The 7,257-nt window shown below is 46.6% G+C and overlaps 1 long non-coding RNA gene across 1 annotated transcript; it reads left to right on the forward strand.

Moving 5' to 3' along the window:
- Nucleotides 1–3,452: 3,452 nt before the first annotated feature.
- LOC121927937 lies at nucleotides 3,453–4,629 on the forward strand. Its single transcript, XR_006103396.1, has 3 exons — nucleotides 3,453–3,644; nucleotides 4,192–4,321; nucleotides 4,490–4,629. It is a non-coding gene; the product is annotated as an uncharacterized LOC121927937 (long non-coding RNA).
- Nucleotides 4,630–7,257: the final 2,628 nt, after the last annotated feature.

Genomic DNA, 7,257 nt, shown 5'->3' on the forward strand with positions numbered 1-7,257 from the left:
GCCACTCCGAGATCCGGGAGATCACTTGGGTGGACTTCCACAGTCTTTCTCCTGAGATGGTCATCTATCAGAGCAATAAAGCCATGGATACAAGCTACAGAAAAAGAGCTTCTAGCTCAGTATAGGAAGAACTTCCTGACAGTTGGGGTGTTTAGCCTGGAGAAGAGATGGTTAAGAGGTGATGATGATAGATATGATAGCCCTGTTTAAGTATTGAAGGCGTGTCACACTGAGGATGGAGCAAGCTTCTTTTTGCTGTTCCAGAAAAAGGGCCCTGAACAATGAATGCAAACTACAGAAAGAGATTCCGCTCAACATTAGGAGGAACTTCCTGATGGTAAAACTGTTTGAGAGTGGAAGGCGTTGCCTTGGAGAGCAGTAAGTCTCCTTCTTTTGGAGGTCTTTAAACAGAGCTTGATGGCCATCTGTCAGAGTGCTTGTGTAGTCTACAGGGCAGAAGGGGGAAAGCCTAGTGTCTTTCCAGCTCTATGATTCTATTACAAAGAGGAGGGGTGCAGAAACCGAATTTGGGTAACATTAGTGCCTGAGCTGGCTTTTTCTGGGGATATTGTTTGCTTTCTGTGCCCCTTTGGAAGAAAAGCAGAGATGCTGCAGCCAACTCTTTTACATTCTTGCCTCTTGGGTGAGAGGACCTGTTTTCAAGAGCACAGCCTGCCCTGAACCCTAATTGGAAGTCAAATCAGGCACACTTCAGTTCCCTTCTGTGTGATTGTGGTTGTTGCCTTTATTTCTATCCTACCTCCTCCACTCCAAATCACACTGAAGGCAGTTTTCAAATGAGAGCAAGTAGAATATCACAAAAGAGACACACGGTTAATATTAAAGACAATTATTTAATTAAACGATAATTAATTGTTTGAAGTTTAAAAACAATGCAATGGCGTTGCAATTACAATTTATTAAAAGAAGCACTGCAATTAAAAGAAGCATGGCGTGGGTCCCCTGGGGCCAAGTATGGCTGGGTTTGCCCCTGAAAGGCTCTGTCTGTCCTCATCGGTGGAGGTTTGCTGGCTCATCTCCTCCTTTGCCTCAGGCAGCAGAGTATCCTGGGTCAGCTCCAGTGCTTGCCAGCCAAGTGGCAATAGTCCATCATACTTGGCTCCAAGGAACCAGAAGAAGTGTGCTGTGCTTTTTTATGCTGTGCACTAGAGAAGAGGTCCAAACCTAGCAGCTTTCTTGGGCTGGAGGGGGACCCTTCATTGGGAGCAGCGTCCCGGGTACCAGCTTAGCTGGAGTGTCCAGGGAAGGCCCTTATTGGAGTACTGTTAAAAATGATTGTGGTTTTTGGTTATTTGTGGTAAGAAAGTTAGCAGTAGCAGCACAAACAGCAAGAAGCTGTACTCCATAGGAATTTGGTTAAAATCTACTGGATCTGAGCTTCTGGCAAATAAACAAGATACATTGTGTATGGCAAAAAAGAGACTTACTTATTGCTCCATCTAGGTTCTACAAAAGTAACTACTCAGAAGAAAACTGTACTTGGCAGAAGAAGACTCTCATGAGTGTAAGTAAGAAGAAGAGAAACCATCTTTAGTAGCAGAATCTGGCTTCTGTTCCTTCCTGGTGAGAGCAGAGAGAGGAAGAGAGTGAACAAAGGGCAATAAAGTTTACTGACCCCAGAAAGGGAAGGGAATGGAAAGTGACCTCTTCACAAGGACATGACCAAATGCCATAGAGATATACACCAATGTTCCTGCTAGAAAACACACAACACACATGCCCTTTTCAAGAAGAAAACACAGATCTGTTAGCCAAAGTGCATTTTCCTGATTGTTGTGTGTGTATGGGCATTCCAGGGCCACTGGAAGATGCCATCCCAAGGCAGGAAAGCATTTGGGAGTTGCAAATGGATATCATCACCTCCATCCTCAGAAGAATGGGCAATGATTGCTGGCATCTCATCTGATGAACTGGCTTATGATTTAATCCCATTCCCATTCACTCGGAAATTGCCAGGCCAGGTTACCTGGCCCCATACAATCTAACACCTTGCCCTGCGGCTAGTTTTAGCCCTATAAACCCCTGGAAATCTCCCCTTAGTGGCTAGTTTGGATTTCATGGGGACATTATGCCACTGTGATCTCTAATCTAGCTCTGGCACTTCCGTCACCAACACTCTTGAAATGCCACTTCACCCTATTGGACTCTGGAAGCAGCTCCATCCATAGTAAGTATCACCCTTAGTTTTGCCTTAACAATCTACTCTGAGCTAAGCCCTGATTTCCTGCACTTTGATGAATGAAGGGTATGAGAAAGGGATCTAGGAGTCCAAGTAGACCACAGTTGAACATGAGTCAACAGTGGATGCGGCAGCTAACAAGGCCAATGCGATATTAGGGTGCATCAATAGAAGTATAACGTCTAGTCAAGGAAGTAATAGTGCCACTATATTCTGCTCTGGTCAGGCCCCACCTGGAATATTGTGTCCAGTTCTGGGCAAAACAATTCAAAAAGGACATTGAGAAACTGGAGCCATGTGTCCAAAGAGGGCGACTAAAATGGTGAAGTCTGGAAACCATGAAGCCCTATGAGGAAGGACTTAGGGAGCTGGGGATGTTTAGCCTGGAGAAGGAAGGTTAGAGGTGAGTGGATTGATAGCCCTGTTTAAATTTTGAAAGGAAGTCATATTGAGGAGGAGCAAGCTTGTTTTCTGCTCCAGAGAACAGGACCAGAACAATGGATGCAAGCTGAGGGAAAGAGATTCCACCTAAATTAGGGGAACTTCCTGAGAGTAAGGGCTGTTCGACGTGATGCCACTCTTCCTCGGAGTGTAGTGGAGTTCCCTCTTGAGGTCTTTAAAGAGAGGCTGGATGGCCATCTGTCAGGGATGCTTTGACTGGATTCCTGCAGGCAGAATGGTTGGACTGGATGGCCCTTGCGGTCTCTTCCAACTCTATGATTCTATGATAGTGAATTGCTGTGCGATTTATCAATAAAAATAATACTTCAATTAGAGAATTCTGCCTCTGCATCATTTCTTGGATCACTGCCCTCTTGGTCTACAGATGGGAGACGTTCTCTTCGCAGGGTCTTGTAGCCGACCCCCCTCTCAATTTGAGCTAAGTAAATTCCACTTTACTATACTTTTGGCTAAAGGTCTACAAAACAAGCATTGATGCTAATACTCCAGAAGCCCCAGCCAGGCAGGCCAATGGCCCAGGATTCTGGGGAGTGCAGTCCAAGACGGGGAAGTCTGGGTATGGACCTGTGGCTGCCCCTGCCATTCACCCACCAATGTTGCCAGTCAGCCTGATCTCCCTTTGCCTGGCGCTGCCCGTGGGTGTGTTGCTGGGCCAGCAATTCCTGCTTCTCAGGGACAAGTTGGCCTTTGGGCAATGGCCAACCTCTACCTGGCAAGCTGTGGCTGGCTGGGCTCCCATGCCCAGGGATCACCTCACCTGTTTGAGAGAATGGGTTGGCTCCTGCCTTGGTTGGGAAGCTGCCTCTCTCCAGGTGCCCAGCAAGGAATGGGGTGGCCCTTGGGTGCCCAGGGAGGGGCTGGGAGGGAGTCCTGGCTCTCCAGCCCCATATTAAGGTCCTCCTGCAGCTGCCAGGGCATTGCTCACTCTTCCAGCTGCCAGGATGGAGGTCTGCGTCATGGAGGTCATGGAGGAACCAGGCTGGTGAGTCTTCTGAGAGTGTAGCTGCTCTGGGGGTCTTATTGGGGGGAAAGGGCCCCCCCTAAGGAAGGGTGGCTCCTCATCCGGGACATTGGCCTTCAGTCCCCATTTCTAGCCTTGCAGAGATTTAAATGAGGATTACAGTCGAGGCTGAAGGGACCCTGGGGAGTCTGGCATAGCAAAGAGAGGAGGAAAAAGAAGGGGCCCAGGGGAAGGATTTCCAATCTTTCTCTCTCTCTCTCTCTCTCTCTCTCTCTCTCTGCAATATTAGACTTTGGGATCTGGAGGAAACTTCCATGTCGGAGGGTGCAGAATTCCTATCTTGCTCTCCTGTTGCCCCCATCCAATGACAGACCCCCCCCCCCCACCCCCCCTCTGGGGCTTCTCTGGCTGGACATTGGACTCAGAGCCTCCTGGTCAACCTTGCTGCCTTTGGTCCACTTCCCAGGTCTTGGGGCTCACGGTTCCCCAGTCCAAGCAGTGCCCCCCCTTGGGCTAGGGACCCCTCCTTGGCCATCTGCCATTTTCTTCTTCCCCTTCTGTCTTCCAGTGAGATGGCGATGATGATGCCTGCCTCACAGATGGCCGAACTGATGTGCCTTGCTGCCATGGAGGAGGCTGCTACCGATTTGGAGGAGATGGCCGCCTCTCTCTCCCCAGGAGAACTGGTCATCTGTGAGGTGAGTCCAGCCCTGCACCCCAAGCGGAGCCTCCCTGGACTCTTTGCCTTGGCAGGGTCTTCCTTCATGCTCAGGTGTGAAGGTTCCATGCTTGTCATCCCTGGGGTTGGAAGGATGAGGACCCTCCATGCCCCTCTCATGCTTCCCCTTTGTCTCCTCTCTCCACAGAGAATGTTTCCTTGCATTTGAAGGTCCCTCCATTGCTGTAGGAGGCTCCATGCTCAGGATGCCCATAGCCAGCAGGTGAAGAACCGGCCGAGTCCCTCTGGCCCCCTCCCCTCTTTTCCCAGTGCCTCCCCCTCCCTTCTCCCCAGGAATAAAAGCTGCTGGCTTTGAAGGCCAATTGGGCTCCGGGTCTCTTTTAGGGATGGAGGGCGAGTGGGATCCATGGGGCTGGAGGAGGGGGTCCCTCTGTCCAGGCAGAGAAGCCCACCGAGGGGTCTCTGGGCCCAGCTCTTGCCAAGAAGGGGTTGCTGGGAAATGCAATCTTGGAAGATAGTAAAAGAGGTTGTTTTTTAAAGAAATATCAAATTGAGAGTGACATACTTTAATGAGAAGGCATAGGTCCCTGGAAAAGAGAGTAGTGCTAGGAAAGGTGGAGGGAAGCAGAAAGAGGGGAAGGCCACATGCCAGATGGATGGACTCAGTTGGCATGGACCCATAGCGGAAGATAGGGGTTCTTAGAGGGGTCTCATCCACAGGTGGCCAGGAGTCAAAGTCAGCCTGAGGGCAGGAAACATTTGCAGAGAGGGAATGGCTAATGGCGAGTCCTTTGCCATTTCCAAAATCTGCAGTAAGCAATCACAATTGCTTCTCAGCCTTTTGGCTAAGATCAAGTTTAAAATCTGCTATAAGCAAAGTCAGTTTCTGAGCCAGTTCTTGACAAGAGAGATACTGAAGTCTTTGGGAAGCAAAGCAACTTCTGGGGAATTCATGCCTTCATTTAAAGTATTCATAACCCATTCTTCTGCCATAGAAGCTCTCATAAATGACAATCCAACAAGAGTTTTTCAGGGGTCGGAGGAGAAGAAACATTAGCAGAGAGGGAACGACCAAGTCCGCTCTGATAGCCTTTAGGGCTGAAGGGCGGGATATAAATGCCTTTGCAGCATCCGGAATCCAAAATAAGGGAAAGTCAGCCGTTCCAGAGCAGTTTCTGTCTCACCTTTTGGGCAAAATCATTTCTCCTGAAATATTTCCCACTGAAATGATCAAGAATGCTAAAGTCCTTTTGGCTATTGAGATATATATATATATATATAGTGAGACCTTTATTTTGAGAATGTCTGCTACCAAGAAAGGGTTTGAAATGCATCAAGAGTTTTTTCAGGGGTGGGGAATTAAACCTTTGCAGAGAGGGAATGCCCAGTTTTAAGTCCTTTCCTGCTTCCAAAATCTATGGTTAGCGAAAGCAGTTTTCTAAGGAGTTTATCAGACTCAAGTTTTGGACCCTGCAATTGCGCTAAGGAAGTGTAAAGAACGTTGTGAAATTACTGTTTTGTGCGATGTCTTACCACATTGCTTGCTTTTCCGTCATTCCCCCATAACTTTATGTTAGTGCTATAATTGCGCAAAAGTTGCGATTTGCTTGATGCGAAACTACGCATAGCGGAACTGTCTACTACACAGGTCACTGTTACGTGGATCTGTAATTGGTTGACCGACCGAACCCAAAGGCTGCTCAACAATGGCTCCTTTTCATCCTGGAGGGAAGTGACCAGTGGGGTGTCCAGTGGGGCTCTGTCCTGGGCCCAGTGTTATTCAACATCTTTATCAATGACCTGGATGACAGAATTGGGAGCATACTTATCAAATTTGCAGATGACACCAAATTAGGGGGAATAGCTAGTACTCCAGAGGACAGGATCAAGATTCAAAATGACCTGAATAGACTAGAAAGCTGGGCCAAAGCAAACAAAATGAAATTCAACACGGAGAAACGTAAGGTATTGCACTTAGGGCAGAAAAATGAAATGCACAGATATAGGATTATGGGTGCCACCTGGCTGAATGAAAGTACATGTGAAAGAGATCTAGGAGTCCGAGTAGACCACAAGTTGAACATGAGTCAACAGTGTGATGCAACAGCTAAAAAGGCCAATGCGGTTTTAGGTTGCATCAATAAAAGTATAGTGTCTAGAATCATAAAATCATAGAGTTGGAAGAGACCACAGGGGCCATCCAGTCCAACCCCCTTCCCGGCCGCTATGATGGAGGAGGATGTGTGTTTCTAGGGCAACTCATTTTTGGGAATATATATAGGTATGTATGCGCGTGAATGTGAATATACAGATATGTCTATATCTGTGTGTGCATATAATAAACTTACATATACATAAACATGCCTATACGCATGGGTACATATGCATATGCATTCACATATATATGTGCATATATATGTGTGTGTGTGTGCATGTGCATCTACACACACATCTGTGTTTTCCATGTATATGTATGTGTATATATATATATATATATATATGCAAGTTTCTATACGTTTGTTGGTATACATGCATATATATATATGTGTGTGTGTGTGTTCTTATGTTTGTCAATATACACATGCACACACATACATATGCTTCCATATCCATATATGTGTGGTTGTGTGTTTAGTTAGTTGCATGTATACAAGCATGTGTTTCTCTGCGTAGATACAATTATGTCTCTGTACACACATGCATATATATATATATATATACACACACACACACACACACACACACACATGTACAGGTATATATGTATGTATGTGTATTTTTGAGATTTAATTTTATTTTGACTACAGTTACACACACATATTCATATCTATACACTGGGACAAAACTGACTACATGTGTGTATATATATTCGTCTGCTTTCATGTGTGTGCGTTGTCTTGGATTTGCAGGTTATTTTGTTTGTATATATCTGGATCTGTGCATGCGTATATGTAT

The sequence above is a fragment of the Sceloporus undulatus genome, chromosome 4 (genome assembly GCF_019175285.1).
Source record: "Sceloporus undulatus isolate JIND9_A2432 ecotype Alabama chromosome 4, SceUnd_v1.1, whole genome shotgun sequence".
NCBI lineage: Eukaryota > Metazoa > Chordata > Lepidosauria > Squamata > Phrynosomatidae > Sceloporus > Sceloporus undulatus.